We start from the raw sequence: 23078 nt of genomic DNA on the forward strand, positions 1-23078 counted from the left end.
CTACAAATCACCAAGCTTTCTCATAAAGTTGCTGCAAGGAACAGCATACTACATAAGCTCAGTGGTACCACCTGGGGAACCTCTGCTACTGTGCACCTGTCTGGTTGGAAAGTGTACATGTGAAGAAGGTAGACACAAAACTTAGCGACACAGTGCGCTGCATTACTGGTTACTTCGAATCAACCTCATACCACTGGTTACCTGTACTGAGTCACATCCCTCCACTTCACTTAAAGTGGAAACAAGCTCTAATGAGGGAGGCCAAGAAAATCTCTGCATCGCCCTCACTACCGCTGCACCAGGAATTCTGTCATCCGCCACAGCAACGATTGCGATCAAGAAGACCAGCAAGTGTTACTGCAGGACAAGTCATCGCGGATGGTTTTGATCTAAATGAAAGTTGGAAGCATGAATGGTCAACAAAAACATTGAGAACAAGAGCCCACCACCTTGATCCCACAAAGAAACCAAAAAATTTTGACCTACCGAAGAACCTTTGGTGCCGCCTCAAAGGTTAAGGACTGGACATGGTTGTTGTAGGTGCTTCAGGTACAAATGGGGTTGGATCAGTTCACCAATGTGTGAATGTAATCAAGAAGAGCAGACAATTGAACATTTAGTCCAACGCTGTCCACTTCATTCATACCCTGGAATTCCCGATGACTTGTTCACTCTCACACCCAGCTTAATTAACTGGTTGAAAAACACGGACTTTAAGGTTTAATCTTGTCTAATATCATATGTATATTGTATAAAATCATTTGCTTTATATCAGCTGTATATTGTATAAAATTGCCATACGATTAAATAAATAAAATGTCTTAATATGTTTGATTTCCAAGTACACAAATTAGAATATGAGTTTTAGTAATTTTAAATTGATTCGCTAGCGAAGAGAACTATATAGCGGGTGAAGTGTAGACAGCATAGTAAATATACCACACTGGAGACTTTTCTCAAGGTCCCAAGCGGAGAGATACAACCGGAGAGGAAAATACTGCAGAGTTTCTGTGCCAGGAAGTCCCCTGGAAATCTTGAGACATCTCTGTGTCTTGAAGCAGTGCCATCTTTTTTTCCCCTAATTAGTGGATGGTTATCAAGGAATGTAGAAAAGGAAGCAGGCAAAATGGAATACAGACATCTTAAAAAAGGAAATTAATAGCAAGTGCACAATGGATAAGCAAGAAAGGCTACAGGACAAATGTAATGCTATAAGAGGATTTATAACTAGAGAAATATATATATCGCCTATTGGAAAATTAAGGATGCTTTTGGAGAAAAGAGAAGTAGCTGTATGATCTCACATGGAAAACCAGTACTTAGCAATGAAAGGAAAGCTGAAAAGTGAAAGGAATATACGGAGAGGCTATCCAAAGGAAATGAGCATAAAGACAATATTGCACAAAGGAAAGAGGAAGTAGATGAAGATGAGATGGGAGATGCTATACTGCGGGAAGAATTTGACAGAACACTGAAAAACCTAAGTCGAAAGAAGCACCTGCAGTAGACGACGTTCCCTCTTAACTACTCTATCCCTGAAAGAGATATCCGTGACAGAACTATTACCCCAAGTGTGCAATTATAGACTTCAAGAAGAATGTGATAATTCCAATTCCAAAGAAATCAGGTGCTGACAGGTGTGAATATTACCAAACAATCAGTTTAATACGTCATGACTGCAAAATATTGACGCGAATTGTTTGCAGAAGCATGCAGTAACTGGGAGAAGTCGACCTAGGGCAAGATCAGTTTGGTTTCCGGAGGAATGTAAGAACATGCGAAACAATATTGGCCCTACGATTTATCTTAGAAGATAGGTTAACGAAAGACAAAACTACATTTATATAATTCGCAGATGTAGAGAAATCTTTTGACAGTATTGACTGGAACACACTCTTATGAATTTTTAAGATAGCATGGGTAAAACGCAGGAAACTAGAAATTTTTTACAACTTGTCCAGAAACCAGACGGCAGTTACACGAATGAAAGGGGAGCAGTGGTTGAGAAGGGCGTAAGACATGCTTCTGGTCTATCAAGGTCGTTATTCAAACTGTGCTTGAGCAGCGGTGACGGAAATCAAGGATAAATCTGGAAAAAGGAACTGAAGTTCATGGAGAGGAATGAAAAACTTTGAGATTTGTCGATGACATTGTAATTCTGCCAGAGACAACAAAGGACTTGAAAGAGCAGTCGCATGAAGCGGACATTATCTTGATATGAGGATGCAAGATGAAGAGCAACAAAAGCAAAACAATAGCAATGGAATGTAGTTGAATTAAGCCAGGTGTAGCTGGGGGAATTAGATTACGTAACGAGACACTAAAAGTAGTAGATGACTTTTGCTATTTGAGCAGAAAACTAACTGATGATGGTTGAAGTAGAAAGAATATAAAATGTTGACTGACAATGGCAAGAAGAGTGTTTCTGAAGAAGAGAAATTTGTTAACAGCAAGTGTAGTTTCAAGTGGCAGGAAGTCTTTTCTGAAGGCATTTGTCCGAAGTATGGAAGTGAAACATGGATGATAAACAGTTTAGACAAGAAGAGAATAGAGGCTTTTGAAATGTGGTGCTACAGAAGAAGACTGAAGATTAAATGGGTAGATGGCGTAACTAATGAGGAGGTACTGAATAGAACTGGTGAGACAGGAAATCTGTGGAAAACTCGACTAAAAGAAGGAATCGGTTGAGGGAAGTGCGTGAGGGAGGTAGGGAAGTAGAGGGAGACTAAGAGATGCAGACATTAAGCAGATTCAGAAGGTTATAAGTTCCAGTCGTTGTTCCGAGATGAAGAGACTTGCGAAGGGTACAGTAGCATGAAGAGCTACAGCAATCTTCAGACTGAAGACCACAAAAACAACAACAGTCGTGGAATATGTTACGCCACTTGAACCGCAAGATATCACCTCCTCGAGTAAAGAGTTTCGAATACGCTATTAAGTATTCAAAGATTCAAAAGAGAAAAGAATATGAGCGTGAAAAAGGGGCAGGAAGGACAGGCAAGCTCCATCACACAGACAGAAAAGACAGCGACTCTGAGGGCGGTGAAAGGAATCTCCAGTGTTATGTCTCATCTGTCTGCCATCCTAAGCCTTCCACCTGTTAGATGTGGCGACACAGCAAACAGATGGGGCATATTGCAGCTACAGACTACACTACTAGCACTGAAAGGTAGATTGCGCATTCGTTTTCTATAATGACCTTCTTCTTCTTCTTCTTCTTCCTGGCCTTATCCTTTATCTAAACGACATCGTCATATTAAATTGGATTTGGTAAAGTTGTTGGTTGTGGGTAGTCGTATGCCCTTTCTGTCAGCGTCCCTTTGCCACCTGGACGGAATTTGTGAACCCAACTGTCTACGTCTACACAATGTCAAAGTGGGAGGATGTTCTCTAAATGTTTGCGAATTGTGCAACTGAGGTGGGACGTGGGTACCAGCCCGGTACTCACCTAGTCGAATGTGGGAAACCGCCTAAAAACCACATTCAGGCTGGCTGGCACACAAGGCCCTGGCCGTTAATCCGTCGGGCGGCTTCGATCTGGGGCTAGTGCAATTTTCTGTAACTGTCGTGCTTTCCACAACTGCATGATTGCCATGCGGTTTTTACCAATTACCCTGGATTTTGTGTGTAGGACTACACACACCAGCCAAGGGACCATTTGCGAAGCCTCTGTTTTCTAATGAATCTAACTAAATACACGTGACAGCAGCTTAGTAAGCCGAATTCTCTTTTTTCCTTGCCACACTGACGTGAACTCTTGTCGGTAACCTTGGTGCCGGCACCTGACAGCACACAAATGACTGCGTTAGTCTCCGCTACGGTATCGTACTTGAAAACCAAAGCACTGTGTGTTTATAAGAGTGGGTAAATATTCACATAGCACATGAGCTGCTACGACACTTCTCCCCTCTTTGAACTATCACTTGTTTGGCTATTCTTAAGTATTGTGGGACGCTACAGTACTCTGTAGGTGCCTGTTAAGATTAGATTTGATTAGATTAGATTAATACTAGTTCCATGGATCATGAATACGATATTTCGTAATGATGTGGAACGAGTCAAATTTTCCAATACATGACATAATTAAGTTAATTTAACAACATACTTAAGTTATTATAACAACTTTTTATTTTTTGTGATTTTTATTTTTTTTTATTTTTTATTTTTTTTATTATTTTTTGTTTGTTTTTTTCTTAATTTATATCTAAAAATTCCTCTATGGAGTAGAAGGAGTTGTCGTTCAGAAATTCTTTTAATTTCTTCTTAAATACTTGTTGGTTATCTGTCAGACATTTGATACTATTTGGTAAGTGACCAAAGACTTTAGTGGCAGTATAATTCACCCCTTTCTGTGCCAAAGTTAGATTTAATCTTGAATAGTGAAGATCATCCTTTCTGCTAGTATTGTAGTTATGCACACTGCTATTACTTTTGAATTGGGTTTGGTTGTTAATAACAAATTTCATAAGAGAGTATATATGTGAGAAGCTACTGTGAATACCCCTAGATCCTTAAATAAATGTCTGCAGGATGATCTTGGGTGGACTCCAGCTATTATTCCGATTACACGCTTTTGTTCAATAAATACTTTATCCCTCAGTGATGAATTACCCCAAAATATGATGCCATATGAAAGCAATGAGTGAAAATAGGCGTAGTAAGCTAATTTACTAAATGTTTATCACCAAAATTTGCAATGATCCTTATTGCAAGTAGCTTAACTCAAACGTTTCAGCAGATCATCAATGTGTTTCTTCCAATTTAATCTCTCATCAATGGACACACCTAAAAATTTGGAATATTCTACCTTAGCTATATGCTTCTAATTAAGGTCTATATTTATTAATGGCGTCATACCATTCACTGTGCGGAACTGTATGTACTGTGTCTTATCAAAATTCAGTGAGAGTCCGTTTACAAGGAACCACTTAGTAATTTTCTGAAAGATAGTATTGACAATTTCATCAGTTAATTCTTGTTTGTCAGGTGTGATTACTATACTTGCATCATCAGCAAAGAGAACTAACTTTGCCTCTTCATGAATATAGAATGGCAAGTCATTAATATATATTAAGAACAACAAAGGACCCAAGACTGACCCTTGTGGAACCCCATTCTTGATAGTTCCCCAGTTTGAGGAATGTGCTGATCTTTGCATATTATGAGAACTGCTTATTTTAACTTTCTGCACTCTTCCAGTTAGGTACAAATTAAACCATTTGTGCACTGTCCCACTGATGCCACAATACTTGAGCTTGTCTAGCAGAATTTCATGATTTACAAAAGCCTTTGAGAGATCACAAAAAATCCCAACGGGTGGTGTTCGGTGATTCAGATCATTCAAAATTTGATTGGTGAAAGCATATATGGCATTTTCTGTCGAAAAACCTTTCTGGAAACCAAACTGACATTTTGTTAGTACTTCATTTTTACAGATATGTGAAGCTACTCTTGAATACATTACTTTCTCAAAAATTTTGGATAAAGCTGTTAGAAGGGAGATTGGACGGTAACTGTTGACATCAGATCTATCCCCCTTTTTATGCAAAGGTATAACAATAGCATATTTCAGTCTATCAGGTAAAATGCCCTGTTCCAGAGAGCTACTACACAGTGGCTGAGAATCTTACTTATCTGTTGAGAACAAGCTTTTAGTATTTTGCTGGAAATGCCATCAATTCCATGTGAGTTTTTGCTTTTAAGCAAGTTTATTAATCTCCTAATTTCAGAGGGAGAAGTGGGTGAGATTTCAATTGTATCAAATTGCATAATAAGCCAAAAACAGTAAACTGCAAGGAGCGTCAATGACGCAGCACCAGTCTTACAGGTCTCTAAGGCTGGTCAGAAGTTTGCAAGGGGCCGAGTAGGTTTAAGGAGGAATAAACTGTGCCGTTTGAGGCTAAACAGTAACTCTACCAATGACGATTCTTTTAAGACTCAAATATCATTAAAAAAACTAGTTTGTCACGCCTCTCAATGTTTATATCGTATCTCCTGAATTATGTGTCATAAAATGATATAATTCTCCAGGTGCAGTCAGTGGTATTTGAGCATATTGTCTGCAAAATGTGTTGCGAAGAGTATCGGTGGTAAAGAAGTGACAAATTGAAACATCATACCTGGAGCTGAAGTTTCACTGCATGAATAGCGAAAATGTAGTAAGCAATAAACTATTTTCTTCTAATTACGTTCTGGAGTGTGTCAGCGAGAAAAAGATTCGAAAATGTTTGAAAATATGTGCAAAGTGTGTCGGAAGTCGCTAAGTGCTCTTACTTTCAAATACTGGACGAATATAGCCTGTGAAATTTGTGCGCCCTGAATTATGATGCCTCAGGACATATATATGGTTAAATGTAATACGGTATTTGACTTATTGTTTTAAATCTTTAACATGAGATTGCAACTTGTAATGAGTAAATTATGACAGTATTTTAAATTTTTAAATTCGCTCAGCGATGGTATGGAATACTGAAAATCAATTTTTGGTTGCCCTTGGGACAGCACACCGTCTTTTCAGATCAGTAATATTGTTCAATGAACAAAATATGATAGAGTAGTTACAATGTTTGCAGACATATACAACAATATGTCCACTACTGAATCACGAACAAAACGTCCCACATTATAGACGATTTGGTTTACATACGCATATCTACACTTGCACTAGCTTTTCTTTCCTTCCACCATCCCTTCACCTACATTTCTCAGTAACTGCTTACTCGTGGTGCTACGTTTGCCTAACCATTCTAGCTGTTAGATTCATTGCGTTCTTTACTAAGCTTTTTTTCGTTGCCTCATTGGAGAACATCTACCTTCCTAATTCACCCTGACCATCTGATCTTAAATATTTTCCTGAATCACGGCTTTCAAAGTGTTCAGTTGCTCCGTTTCTGTCTTCTTCATCGACCATATTTCTCACCTCATACAGAACTGACCAAACCAGAGGTTGTACAGAGTTTCAGGGAGAGCATAAGGGAACAATTAACAAGAATGGGGGAAAGAAATACAGTAGAAGAAGAATAGGTAGCTTCGAGGGATGAAGTAGTGAAGGCAGCAGAGGATCAAATAGGTAAAAAGACGAGGGCTAGTAGAAATCTTTGGGTGACAGAAGAAATATTGAATTTAATTGACGAAAGGAGAAAATATAAAAATGCAGTAAATGAAGCAGGCAAAAAGGAATACAAACGTCTCAAAAATGAGATCGACAGGAAGTGCAAAATGGCTAAGCAGGCATGGCTAGAGGACAAATGTAAGGATGTAGAGGCTTATCTCACTAGGTGTAAGATGGATACTGCCTACAGGAAAATTAAAGAGACCATTGGAGAAAAGAGAACCACTTGTATGAATATCAAGAGCTCAGATGGAAACACAGTTCTAAGCAAAAAAGGGAAAGCAGAAAGGTGGAAGGAGTATATAGAGGGTCTATACAAGGGCGATGTACTTGAGGCAATGTTATAGAAATGGGAGAGGATGTAGATGAAGATGAAATGGGAGATATCATACTGCGTGAAGAGTTTGATAGAGCACTGAAAGACGTAAGTCGAAACAAGGCCCCAGGAGTAGACAACATTCCATTAGAACTACCGACAGCCTTAGAAGAGCCAGTCCTGACAAAACTCTACCATCTGATGAGCAAAATGTATGAGACAGGCGAAATACCCTCAGATTTCAAGAAGAATATAATAATTCCAATCCCAAAGAAAGCAGGTGTTGACAGATGTGAAAATTACCGAACTATCAGTTTAATAAGTCACGGCTGCAAAATACTAACGCGAATTCTTTACAGACGAATGGAAAAACTGGTAGAAGCCGACCTCGGGGAAGATCAGTTTGGATTCCGTAGAAATGTTGAAACACGTGAGGCAATACTGACCCTATGACTTATCTTAGAAAATAGATTAAGGAAAGGCAAACCTATGTTTCTAGCATTTGTAGACTTAGAGAAAGCTTTTGGCAATGTTGACTGGAAGACTCTCTTTCAAATTCTGAAGGTGGCAGGGGTAAAATACAGGGAGCGAAAAGCTATTTACAATTTGTACAGAAACCAGATGGCAGTTATAAGAGTCGAGGGGCATCAAAGGGAAGCAGTTGTTGGGAAGCGAGTGAGACAGGGCTGTTGTAGCCTCTCCCCGATGTTATTCAATCTGTATACTGAGCAAGCAGTAAAGGAAACAAAAGAAAAATTCAGAGAAGGTATTAAAATCCATGGAGAAGAAATAAAAACTTTGAGGTTCGCCGATGACATTGTAAGTCTGTCAGAGACAGCAAAGGACTTGGAAGAGCAGCTGAACGGAATGGACAGTGTCATGAAAGGAGGGTATAAGATGAACATCAACAAAAGCAAATCGAGGACAATGAAATGTAGTCGAATTAAGTCTGGTGATGCTGAGGGAATTAGATTAGGAAATGAGACACTTAAAGTAGTAAAGGAGTTTTGCTATTTGGGGAGCAAAATAACTGACGATGGTCGAAGTAGAGAGGATATAAAATGTAGACTGGCAATGGCAAGGAAAGCGTTTCCGAGGAAGAGAAATTTGTTAACATCGAGTATAGATTTAAGTGTCTGGAAGTCGTTTCTGAAAGTATTTGTATGGAGTGTAGCCATGTATGGAAGTGAAACGTGGACGATAAATAGTTTGGACAAGAAGAGAATAGAAGCTTTCGAAATGTGGTGCCACAAAAGAATGCTGAAGATTAGATGCATAGATCACATTACTAATGAGGAGGTACTGAATAGGATTGGGGAGAAGAGGAGTTTGTCGCACAACTTGACAGGAAGAAGGGACCGGTTAATACGACATGTTCTGAGTTATCAAGGGATCACAAATTTAGCTTTGGAGGGCAGCGTGGAGGGTAAAAATCGTAGGGGGAGAACAAGAGATGAATACACTAAGCAGATTCAGAAGTGTAAGGTACTGGAAGATGAAGGAGCTTGCACAGGATAGAGTAGCATGGAGAGCTGCATCAAACCAGTCTCAGGACTGAAGACCACAACAACAACAACAACAGAGCTGTACTCAAAACACTGAATTTCGTAAATCGTTTTATAAGCTCAAGATTTAAATTTTTGACATGTCATTCCTTTCTTTTTAGAGAAACACCTTTCCACTTGTACAACACTAGCTACTGTTCGTTCGTTGCATCATATTTCTTTATACAGTAGATAGCCCCGCCGTTCTGGCCTCACACGAGCCAACCGGGACCGACTGACCATCGTGTCATCCTCGGCCAACGGCAACATTTGGTTGCAGTATGGAAGACAGTGGCCTCACCACACCGCTCTCCGTGCTTTGCAGACGTTGGAGCCGCCACTTCTCAATCATGTAGCTCCTCAGTTGGCATCACAAGGCTGACTGCACCATGTTCCAGCACTCCCACCAAATCACCGGCAGTGCCGGTAATTGACCCCGGGACTTCTACATGAAAGTCAGACGCGCTAAGCACTCAGCTACAGAGGCGGACTTCTTTGTACACAGATGGACAATAAAACTGGAACACCAGGAAGGAAAGCAAACAACGAAATTTTACTTATTGTGCGTATACAGTACTGTAGGAAGGATGCATTATTAAATTTTGATGTTATTTGGAGGAGTCACTTGTAAGAGTAACAACGGTCCTAACCCAGCTGGACGCTAGGTTGGCTTGAACATGGGTGCCAGATACGAGGGAGTATCGTAAAGGTTTAATTATCACACTTAAAATAATGTCATGAACAGTTTGTGCTGATTAATCACGTTTTCGCAGTGTTTCATGACCTTCTGTAAGTCCTGATTGTAGAATTCCGCAGATTTTACTTTAAACCACTCTTACACTTCATTAATCTAGTCGTCTGTGTTGTCAAATCGTCGACCACGCAACGGATTGTTCATTTCTGGGAAGAAGAAAAGTCACTTGGCGAGAGGTCGGGAGGATAAGGTGGATGCTGTAACACTTCAAAGCCCTCGTTTTGTCAGCTGCAACGTGAGATGAATGAGCCAGTGCATTGTCACCCAGAAGACAAACGCCTTCAGAGAGCATACCGCGGCGTTAATTAATAATAGCTTCTCGTAACTTGTCCAAAAGATTGCTGCAGTGTATTTCAGTGATGGTTTGACCGATGTCAAGCTAATCTGTGATGATGACCCCATGACAATCCCAAAAAATTGGCAGCATGGTCTTCGCAACCAACTTTCACACTTGGCCGTCTGTCAGGGACATGTGACGAGTTTGGAAATTCCTTTTCTCCTTACAAAAGTGTCGTAAGATGGGCAGCCATTTTCTTCAGCCAACATCATGGCTGTGCCGGGCACTGTTACCCACCAAGTACAGGAGCTTCATCACACTATGAAACCCAGTTTTCTACATTTTAAACCTCAGTCACTTATGGCACACCTTGTCAAAATTAACAGAAATTTTCAACATCATGCACTGAGGGACCAAATTATCCGAATTATCCGAATGTGGAAGGAAATCGATAAACGTGATGTACATGTACAGACAAACAAATGACTACAATTCCAGGAAGTATGGGTGATTTATTCAAGAGAAAGATCTTCACAAATTGAGCGAGTCAGTAACGCGTTTGTCCCCGTCTGAGCCCTGTGCAAATATTCGGACTGACACTGACTGATAAAATTCTTGGATGTCTTCCTGAGGGATATTGTGCCAAATTCAGTCCAACTGGCTCTTTAGATCGTCAAAATCTCAAGCTGATTGGAGGGCGCTGCTCCATAATACTCCAAATGTTTTCAACTGAGGAGAGATCGGGCGACCGAGCTGGTCAAGGTAGGGTTTGGCACTCTCGCCATGTGTGGCCGGGCATTATCTTACTGAAATGTAAGCCTAAGATGGATTGCGACGAAGGGCAACAAAACAGAGCGTAGAATATCGTCGACATACCGCTGTGCTACAAGGATGTCAAGGATGCCAACCAAAGGGGTCCTGCTCCGAGATGAAATGCCACCCAAAACCATTAATCCTGGTTGTTGGGCCATGTGGCGGACGACGGTCAGTTTGGTATCCCACCGCTTCTGGGGGTCTCCAGGCACGCCTTCGGCAAGGAATCTCATTGACTGCCGAGTGAAAATCTCATTCTGGAGTAGGACTGTCTTCATTGATGAGTCCCACTTCGAATTGAGCCCTGACGACCAGCGAAAACATGTCTGCAGACTTCCCAGACAGCAGTGGAATACCAGTTTTACTCTTGCCCACAATACGGCATGACAGCCATGAGAGATGATGTGGGATGCCATTTCTTTTTTTTATAGCAGCATTCCTTTGTTTGTCATCAAAGGCAATCTAACTTCACAGAGGTACGTCGACTATATTCTATGCACCGTTTTGTTGCCCTTCATGGCAAGCCACCCTGAGCTTACATTTCAGCAAGATAATTCTCGCGCGCATTCAGCGAGAGTTTCTTCTGCTTGCCTTTGCGCTTACCAAAACCTACCATGGCCAGAAAGATGGCCAAATCGGATCCCAATTGAGAACGTTTGGATCATAATAGGCGGGTCCTCCGACCATCTCGGGATTTTGACGATCTAACGCTCCAATTGTACAGAATCTGGCACGATATCCCTCAGGAGGACATGCAATAACTTTATCAGTTAATACCATGCCGAATGACTACTTACATAATGACCAGCGGTGGACCAACACGTTACTGACTTGCTCAATTTGTGAAGCTCTTTCTCTTCAATAAATGATCAAATTTTTCTGAAATTCTAATAATTTGTTTTTTTGTGCGCGTACATCACAGCTACCGATTTCCCTCATATTCCTTCGTGGTGTGTCTTCCTTTTTGTCCAAAAATGTATAACACTGACAAAGTTTCACGAATAGCAATAATTAGAACTTTACATAACCCTCATTCCGCGCCTCTTCAACTTTACGCCAGAGTTCATCAGTCATTATGGCTGACGAGTGGTGACATTCCAGTCTCTCTGCAACCCATGCCCAGATGTTCTCAGTGGGTGAGAGATTTGGAGAATATTCGGGCCAGGATAACAATGGAACCGTCTATGTATCGCGATATATCAGTACAGCATGGACAACAGTCATTCTTGTGCCAGCTTGTTTGTGGCCGTGCGGTTAAAGGCGCTGCAGTCTGGGACCGCAAGATCGCTACGGTCGCAGGTTCGAATCCTGCCTCGGGCATGGATGTTTGTGATGTCCTTAGGTTAGTTAGGTTTAAGTAGTTCTAAGTTCTAGGGGACTAATGACCTCAGCAGTTGAGTCCCATAGTGCTCAGAGCCATTTGAACCATTTTTTGCCAGCTTGTTTGAACGTAGCATCACGAAGACCACTGACCAGTCTTACCATGTCAGCAATATAATATTCGTTGTGTGAATTACCAGCTAAGCAAACTGGAGGGGATCGTATTGTGTATCCAATGGCACCGCATACCATCACGCTAGATGCTGGGTCCAAATGACGAGGATGAAATCAGTCAGGCAATGTGATCACACTTCAGAGTCTCAACTCTCGGATACTCCCTTCGTGGTGCTGTAGGCAGAACTGGATCTCATCTGAAAAGACGTGGTTCCACTCTTGTGTTCACTGTCTTTAGGCGCACCACTGTGACACATCTCTTCGTGCTGTCACATCTGGGGAAACCGTTATTTTCCTCCAACTAAAAATTTTAAGTTAACTCTGAACAGCTGGACAGTTACAGCTATTGCTGTCTGTATGATCAGTGTTGCCTACAGCAAAATAAATAAGCTATTTTAGTTCTCAACCTCTAGTTGGTAGCAAAATTTAACCCACAGTGAAAATCTGAGGAAGCTTTGCACAGATTTGTTCTGCAGTGTCTGTTGTACACTAGTCGATCACTTGACATTGCAGTTTTCAGTTCCGAATGCAGAGTGAGCACATAAAAATGCCTAGACGTCTCCCAGCAAGTGTGAAGTGCTTGCTGAGGGGTACCATTGATTTCATGCAGCACACATATCGTAACTGTTATGAGTTTCCTTCTTCATGACAATGCTTGGCCGCACACTGCAGGTGCAATGAAGATGCTCGTGCAGCGTTTTCGATGGGAAGTGTTCATTCACCCACCATAGACCCTGGACTTGGCTCCCTCTGATTTTCGTCTCTTTGTTCACATGAACCACCATTTTGATACAGAAAATGAGTTGCGTATCAATATAGCGAATTGGCGAAAGCGCCACGGCTGCCTTTTTTGATGAGGGTATTGGAAAGTTGGCTCCAAATGTCTAAGTCTGGGCAATGAGCGTCCAGAGAAGCAACTGGAAGGTGTAGCTATATGTTCCAAATAAAACTTTTTTATTTTCTACATCTATATACGTACTTCACAAGCCACCACATGGTGCATGGTGGAGAGTGCCCTGTACCACTACTAGCTGTTTCCTTTCCTGTTCCACTCGCAGATAGAGCGAGGGAATACTACTGTCTTTATTCATTCATCTGCGCTAACTTCAATTTTCTATATTTAGAGCTAGTTGCCAATCACCACACCAACAAGCAATTTTGTCAAGTCATCTAGTATCATCCTACATCCTTTGACAGTTTTCCGTATGCCACTGCATCATCAGCAAACAACCGCGGATTGCTGCCCATCCTGTCCGCTGTATCATTTGTGTACATAGAAAATAACAGGTGTGCTATGACACTTCCATGGGGCAATCCCGGCAATACCCTTCTCTCTGATGAACACTCGCTGTCATGGACAACAAACTGGGTTCTAACACTTAAAACGTCTTTGAGCCACTCACGTACCTGCGAACCTATTCCGTATGTTCATATCTTCCTTAACAGTCCGAATGGGGTAATATGTCAAATATGAAATCTGTCTGTTGCCCTTCAACCATAGTTCACATTATATTACATTAGATTAGATTAGTACTTGTTCCATAGATCATGAATACAACACTTCGTAATGAAGTGGAACGTGTCAGGTTAATAAAAGGTGTCTATACAAGAATTACATTAGACAAAATATTACATGACACTCAATTTTTTTGTGGGTTTTGGGAGATTACCACTTACTATATCCAAAAATTCATCTAATGAGTAGGAGGAGTTGCCATTAAGAAATTCTTTTAATTTCCTTTTAAATGCTTTATGGCTATCTGTCAGACTTTTGATGCTATTAGGTAAGTGACCAAAGACTTTTGTGGCAGCATAATTTACCCCCTTCTGAGCCAAAGTTAGATTTAACCTTGAGTAGTGAAGATCCTCCTTTCTCCTAGTGTTGTAGCCATGTACACTGCTATTACTTTTGAATTCGTTCGGACAGGACAGGACAGGCTTAGTTTCACACAGGTGATGCTTTCTAAAACTGCACTGATTCGTGGACCTAAGCTAAGAATTATTCAAACTCCGAACATGTTTTAGAATTAAGCTGCAAACCAATGTTAAGGATACTAGACTGTAATTTTGAAGGTCCATTCTTTTATCCTTCTTGTATACAGGAGTCACCTGCGCTTTTTTCCAGTTGCTAGGAACTTTTGCGGTGGGAAAGCAATTCGCAATGAATGTAAGCTAAGAAAGGAGCCAAAGCCATAGAGTACTCTTTGTAAAATCTATCTGGGATTCCTTTTGGCATTTGGCAATCTGTAGTCTTTCATGACATAGATGTAAGCCTCAGAATTAACAGTTTGCCTGGTCATGATGCTCGAATAACAGCGAAAAAGCCTCCCCGTAAATCTCACTTAACAAAGAATGGGAAAGTAAAGTTTTACATAATCATAAATTGTGATGCAGCTACACCATTCAGAGATAGCATAATTAATGGATGAACAATGGGATGAAGTTTGACAAGGACACACAGTAGTGTTTTCTTTCCTAATCCTTTTCTTAAAAAAACAATGAATTCAGTTTTACTTTACAAGCCACAGGAAAAATTAGTGGAAGCTGAGAGAAAGGATAGCTAACACCTTCATCGAAGTATCTTGTGTTAGGAAGAGAGAGTTTTATTTCAAGCAGATTATTAACTCTAATCAAGACTAAAAGGGGCTTTATAATCAATATTCCAATGCTTTCCACTACATCATCAAAAAAGAGTAAACAATGTACTTGCTTATTTTATTTGTTTATTTATTTATTTATTTGAAATTCCATAGATCCATACTGTGGTGGGCTCACAAGGATGTGGAATGAATCAGGTTTAGACACAATAAACTGTGTACAGTAAAATAATGTGCATTACTCAGAATAGCTTAGGGTACAAAAGCAAAAGTATATTTATGAAAAGGCCATCATATACAAGGAAAGACAAATAATGGCTAACACATTAGAAATTGAAAGTCTCGAAACATAAATGCAAATGGTAATACTAGTTTAAAAAAACAATCGCTGGTTGATCTTCTTATACTCATCAAGAGAGTACAATGAATTATCCATTAGGTACATTCTTAATTTAGATATAAATGCAGGTACTATACAAAAATGAATCAAAATTTCAGGAACCAGATAAAGACAGTTTGGAACATTATTAGGATTGAATCTAAATCACTAAGCTAAATTACATTGAACTCCCTGACAATAGATGATGTTAAGTTCAAATCAGTGGCTACTCAGTATATAGCAGTAACACCATTTATGAAATTGTAGATGTGTGAGAGAGCTAATTATAAATCCATATCACTCCACATGTTTTCAACAGTTGTAGAGACTTCTGAAAGTAAGCTATACATGTTGTCCCACACTAAGACTATAGTGCAACGAGAGGGGCACATTGTCAGAATATAGAGCAATTTCCAGGTTCCCTGTAGACACGGCCTGCTGCCATACAGATTATAGGTGCAATCGTGTACTTCCAAAATCTCACAGGACCAGAAAACATCCTACAAAGTTGAAGTACTTGTGACAGTATGACTTTTGTAAGCGAAGTGTCTAAATTATGTGCAGATTCACGGGGAAATTGTCTGCTATGTGGACCAAATGCAGTGCCACTTCCAGCAATTGTGAAATGGTGACAACGATTTGACCAAAGGTGCACAGATGTGGCAGATGCTGATTGGGAAGGAGGCCATTGATGTCTACCACAGACAACAGTAGTTAGCCAATCAAGGAAGATGATCTGGTGGGGGAGGGGGGGGGGAATGATTTTACAGTGATGAGGAAATTCACGAATCAGTTCTCAAATAGCTCTGTGAGCAAAGAGCAAATTTCTGTCATCAAGGAATTGAACAGCTGGTGGAAAGATCTGGCTGTTGCTCAGAAAGGCTTGTTGACAAATGCTGAAAATTAGTTTAATGTATCTGTGGCAACACAATGTTTAACTTTTTGAAGTCCCCACATAGCTTACAACAGAATATTTAGACATTTTTCTGAAGATATCCTTAAAGTAATAGCTCAGTTTGGCTTCCGTAAATGTTTCTGAGCATACAATATATGTATGATGTCACGAACAACTTTTTCATAGAATTCAACAAGAAAAACTGCATTTTTGGCATTACTGACGTTCTTGTCAATTTCTTTGCTTGAATAGATCAATAAATTCTACTATGGTCTGGTATTAAAGGCATTCTCCTTGTGTGGATGGAGTAATAACAGAAAACACAGGTTCACATTGGCAAATGATATGACTAGAATAAGAGTCCCTCAGAGTGGGAAACATTAAGTATGGTCTCCTGTAAGGTTTGGCTCTAGGTCCACTCCTCTTTTAGACATGTGGGAATTGGTTTTCTCCTCAGAGTGCTAGCAACTATCATATAAGCTGACTGCTATGTGGTAGTCATGTCCGTTATGGAAGGTTGGGAAAACAGATTAAATGCATTGGCATACAAATGAACATTTATTGGGATGAAATCTGCCCAAAAACCAATTCCCCTCCTTGCTCAGGAAGCTGTGAAGCTGTGGGAATGTATGATCTCAAGAGGAGATAACCTGAAAGCAAGCTTCTGGAAAACTTGCATCTACCCCTTGAATCACCAAATTGTGCTGGAAAGACTTCTGCCATTCACAATGGTTCAGGAAACAAACCTCACTGCAATCATTGGTGATACCCTGATGGATCAACTCAAACAGAAGAGAAATGAAGCAGCTCAGAAGTGTCAAACAGTGAGCCGTAAAAGGGAGCATTTCTGCAGAAGACATTCTTGCTGCCAGTATGAATGAGCCGTCCACTTCAAGTGAAAGAACTATAACTGCACAGAGAGCTCCTCATCTAGTAAAGATGACTGTAAACAAGGAGGACACAGATAGCCAAGGATGCTGAGGATGAAGAAGATGGATCCGAGGACATTGACGCGTCTTCACCAACTCGCTTCCCTATGGGAACCAAACAGAGACTGTGTGTGAGGGGTTGTATTATACTTGTCACATGTAAAGTAAACTGCATCCAGAACAATGAAGGATTATTCGGTCCCCACCTCAGAAAAATGTGGAAATGAGTGGAAGTCACCCGAGTAGGAGGATCTTCCAGAATATGTTGTAGAAAATGTTGTCCAAATCATCAGCCTGCTGGAGCAAGTTGGTCGTCAAGGTATTTTTTTATGTTAAGGAGTTGGGACTGCATGTGCTAGAATGAATTTTACTAGATGCTTTTTTTTTACTTTTTGGTGATTTTGTATCTGTTCACAGTCACTCATTAATTTCTCAAGTTCTTAAATGTGTTTGATCTATTAATTTTTTCTGAATTTCTACGTTACTGTTATTTTAATGTCATTGTGGTGGATCTGATACTGGTACAAATAAAGAGTTGGTAGTCTAAAATTTGGACAGTTCTTTTTCTTCATTGGTTTTAGCCTGCAAAATGACTTGTCCCAACTTTACCACAACCGATGGGGAAAATTTGGGACAAAATCTGAGGGAGCTCACTTGGCAAGGAATGGTTACAGAACAAAATGCATTTTATATTCAAGAAGAGGAAGGTTAAATTTTTATTTTATTTTATTGCTATATGTATTCCATTGGTAATGTATGGATGTGGAACGACTCAAAACATTTAATTCATTATTACTTTTTTTTTTCCTTCAGGACAATAAACAAAGATTAAGAATACAAATTGAAAATAATAATAAAGTAATGCAATTGGTAAGTTCTAATTACAATCACAAACAGAGGCTAAGATACAATTTTCAGATCTTATCTAAACAATTTTTAGAGAGTTAATGCAATCATCTTCTTGACTTACAGATCACCAATTAATCTAATTAAAGCAGGAAGATATATTGAATCAGGAATACACAATAATACATGGTAAATAATCTCAGCTATCTATGCTATAAAATTCTTCTCAAGAACTCCTTTAGCTTACTTTTAAATAGTACATCATTACCTCATAGACACTTAATATTACTTGGAAGTGGATTGAAGATTTTTGTGCTTGTGTATTTTACACCTTTTTGCACCAGAGACAAATTTTTCAGGTTTCCTTCTTGTGTTCCGATGATGGTATTTTTCATTCGTTTCATACTGAAAAGAATTGTGAAGCATGAATGTCATGATTGAAAAGAGATATTGTGAAGTAGTTGGTACTATTCCTAGTTGCTTAAAAAGGTTGTGGGATGAGGTTCTTGGAGTCACTCTGCACAAAATTTGGACAACCTTTTTTCTGACTTGTAAGGACTTTTTTCAGCAGTGGTGAATTGCCCCAGGAGATTATTCCATAATACATAAGTGAATGGAAGTAGCTAAAGTAAGCAGATTTTGAGACACTAATGTCCCAAATTTTGGCAATTATCCTGATGGCAAATGTTGCTGAACCAAGCCTTCTCAGGGTTTGGTGGATGTGGTGTTCGCAGTTAAGACTGATGTCTATATGTGTGTCCAAGAATTTCAAAGAGTCTACTCTCTGTATCTGCTGGCTCTCAGGTGCAATATTTATGTCCTGTGGGCTTTTTTTTTTTTTTTTTTTTTTTTTTTTTTTTTTTTTTTTTTTTTTTTTTTACAGGAATGGAAAAAGTCAGGGCGTTTCATGTTGTCTATCACAGTACTTGTGTCATCTGCAGACATTGTCTAGTTGCTTGCCTTGTTTGAGGACAAAGGCCTGCCTGTGTACTGTTACCATCTAACACTATTTCCTGTTGTCTGCCCTGTAGACAGGATTTGAGCCATTTGCCCACTTGTCCTTTCTCTATAAGTATTATATGACTGACACAGTTGAAGGAAATGTATTCTTGTCAAGGCATTTCAAAACGTTATTGGTAAATGAAAGTATATCCAGAACCCTCTCTAAAGCCAAATTGGTTTTTACCAATTATTGCAAAGTTTTCTAAGTGACATATCCTGGCATATATTAATTTTTGAGGACTTTAAAAAAATGTAATCAAAAGAGAGAGGACTATAGTTTGTAACATCTCAGGCATCAACATTTTTCTAGAGGGGCTTTACAATAGCATACTTCATCCTGTCAGAGAAGATACTTGTTTCAGGGAGGTACTGAACATATGAGCTAGGACTACACTGAACTAATTGCAGCAGGCTTTTAGCAGTTTGCTGGACACGTTGAATTTTTGCTTTTTAAGAAAATAATGGTTTTTCTTTCTTCCTGTACTATTATAGGAGGTTTACCTATCTGCTCTAATGGAATTTGGGAAATGTCCTTTCCATATTTTTAAGGCCTCTTCTAAGGAGCCTCTTGTCATATTATCTCAGCAACACTTAAAACGTGCTCATTAAAAATTTTTCCACAGTCTCTCGATTTTGTACTTGTCTACCTTCATTACTGAGAACAATTTTTTGTGACCTGCTGGGGCAATTTGCATCAGTCTCACTCCTTATGACTTCCAGTACCATTTTTATTTTGTTACTAGATCTATTAATATTGGAGCATAGATAGAAAATTTTTTACTTCTGAACAACTTTACTCAGTATTTCACGATATTTTTCACAGTGATTTACCTGGTTGTGGTTGTCTGAATTTTTTGTGATGATGTACAGCTTGTAACATTATGTGATTGCCTTATCATTTTAAATCATTCACTAATCGAGCAGTCGCTTGGCAACAGCTACAGTTAGCAAATAATGTTGCGAGAATGTAAAAGGTGAACGACCTGTGACGTAACTTGTTTATTGTCGAAGCGCCGTCAGAGATGCTGTGAGGTATTGACTTTGAAAACCGCGGCGCGAAAAACGGACAGAAGAAGAACACTTTTCTACACTTTTTTTTTTTTTTTTGATGTACGAGATATTCTCTTGTCTCCTGTAACTTGTGTCGGACGCGCATGTCTTGCCGCCGTATTATTATTGTTAAAAATAATATTGTTCTAGTGTAAAGTAAATGTGTAATACTAAAAGTGCCTAGCAGTAGATTTATTGTGCGACGTGTATGTGAAAACGTCAAAGGAATTGTTTTCATTACGAGAAGTGCCAGTCAAAACGGCATCCTTGTTAAATCCTTCATTGCAGTGTAAGCTCGTCTATTAATTGCCATAAATTCAGATTTAAATGGAACTGGTGTATGGACTATTTATTTAATGTAGAATCTATGTCTCACTCCTTCATGAAGTTATTTAATTTTCTTTATGTTTCTTCCAAATAGAGAGTTCACAGTCACGAATTCTTTCGTCGAGTTCGGACGGAAGTTGCATGCGGCGAAATATTTTCTCCGCGCCATATTCTACTGGTAAATGCATGACAAACTATGGTCCCTTAGGAAATTCATGTTGAGCTATCCGAAAATAATTATATTTTGAATAGGCATTTACTCTCTTCCACAATGCAACTTCCGACTGATCAGACGATCCAACAAGAAACAGCCGCACACGGTCGGCGTTCGCAAATATGTTTCCACCGCTGATTATAGCTATATGTTACAGCACAAAAGTAAACATATTGTTATAATTAGCGGCTACGAACGGGGACATTTATAACTGTATGTTTATGTATACACATTACGTAAACATATCGTTATAATTGGCGCACGAACAGGGACCCGAATTTAAAAAAAACTTAAAGGAATAAAAATTTATGTAAGATAGGCATTGTGGAAATATTCATAAATAATTGTAGCTAATCTTGTGCTTTTTATTTGTTACATGACATCAAACGCCGTCCAATAAAATTTCCATTGAGCGAAAGAAACGAGATATTCAGAGAAAATTACGGAAGAGAGATTTTTTTTTTGGAACAGAATTTGTGCGAAAATCTAGTTGCAACGCCCGAGGCAGTCATCAACAACATAAGTTAAAATTTCGTTAACCATAGCCAAGCTTCCTTAATTTCATCCGACATTAATCAATTTGTGACGATCTTTAGTAGTTGCAGTAAAAATTTGCTTTGAATTCAGTAGATTGCATTTAGTAGAGTAGAAATTTCTTCAAGTATTGTTTAAATTACATTGTTGTGTATTGCATATCAATTGTTTTTAAATGTCCGCTGCCTGTTCACGGAGCTGACCAGCCTTAGTTTTCATTTATTTTGACCAGTGTGCAGCCATACTTTCTTTACGGTCCAGAATAGTCTCTTGTTCTCGTGACGTGCAACTCCCGACATTCCGAACTTGGACGTAGCAGTGACAACCGACTCGCAACCGATAAATTACATCTCTGTCGACAGCTGACGGCCGTAGCTCAAACGAACTTCATTGACTTACTGTTTATAAATAAGTGAGCTATGGCAGACGATAAAATGTCATCACTAGATTCAAATGAACAGAATGAAACGAGTGAAGTGTCGCGTCGCTTACGGTCCCGCACAATAATTAGTAGGGTTGAGACACCAATCGAAACAATTGTAGAAAGTGAAGTGGGAAATCTTACGGACTTTGATGCCTCACACCATCATGTTACTGGTACTGAACTAGACAATGCCAGCATAGTTTCTGCCACTAGTAGTCGTAGCCATATACCGGTTACGAGGGAGGCAGGTGAAAGCAATTCAGGGGTAGTGACAGACGATGTATTCAAACAGCTACTGAGTCAAATAAGTCAAATGATGCAGGACGGAAATCGCCAAATGTTAGCCTCGCTTGAAGATAAACTGTCTACAGTAAGCGAAGAAATAAAAACTGTTAGAGAAAACGTAGCCAAAGAAGTAGCAAAGCAAGTTAAGGATGCTGTTTCTCAAATGCGAAGTGGAATAATTATCGAACTGAATGACACTTTAGCTACCATGCAAAGCGAGACAGCTGACATCCGAAACGCAACCAAGAATCTTGATTCCACCGTAACCACGGTTAATCACAGATTGGACAGAGTAACTACGCAGGTAGAAAAATTAACCGAGGGAATGTCAAACTTGACTCTGGAAACGGAAACGAAAGTAAAGGAGAGGCTAGATAGTCATGAGAGAGAATTTAGAGAAACGAGAACTGGATTGCTGGAAAGGACAAATTTGTCGAAGATAAAATTAACAAAGACCTAGTAGAGACTGTGAAAGCAACCACTCTTGGTATCTTGTCAGCTCCTGGAAGCTCCGGAATACCGTAATGTCTGAACTCGGTAGCATTAGGCGTACCCTTCAGCAAGAATTACCAAATTGGAAGCAAGAGGTAACGGAACAGCTAAATAACCTGAAGGCACAAGTGAGAAGTAGTTCCCGAATACAGAGACCGAATTTTCCTAACTCTTTAGCCTCAGAGGAAGAAGATGAATTATTTCGTCAATTCCGAATACCTGTTGTATCTAATGAACACACTTCACCACCACATATTCCAGTTAGTCACCGAAACCAAGAATCTGACTCAGTAGTAAAAATTATGAAGGAAGAAAGCATGATAAATCATCGAGTTTTTCAAACCTTTAACCCGGAAAAACGAAATATCCACCCAATTGTTTTTCTTCGTGGATTCTCCGGCATTTTTCCAAATTCGTGGACTGATAGACAGCGTATCCAATTTGTTACCGGATATATAGGTGGCGAATCGGCAATATGGGGAACAGAAATGGTTGATAAGTGTCGAACATATGAGGAGTTTGAGCACTGTTTCCTCAGCAAATTTTGGAGCGAAGGTGTTCAGAAGCGCCTTCGTAAAGAAGTCTATAATGCAGAACAATTTGACCCCAGGAATAGTAGCCTGAGAAAGTACTTCGAAAAACATCTTGGCAAAATTAGGTATTGGGATAACCCTATCAATAGTAAAGATGTAATTATGATTCTCAAGTCTAAATTACCCATTTCGATTCGTGAAAAACTGATAGCCATACCAGATGATGATCCAGATACCTTTCTGTCGATATTAGATTCCCTAG

This window comes from Schistocerca piceifrons, chromosome 6, assembly GCF_021461385.2.
Source record: "Schistocerca piceifrons isolate TAMUIC-IGC-003096 chromosome 6, iqSchPice1.1, whole genome shotgun sequence".
Classification (NCBI taxonomy): Eukaryota; Metazoa; Arthropoda; class Insecta; order Orthoptera; family Acrididae; genus Schistocerca; species Schistocerca piceifrons.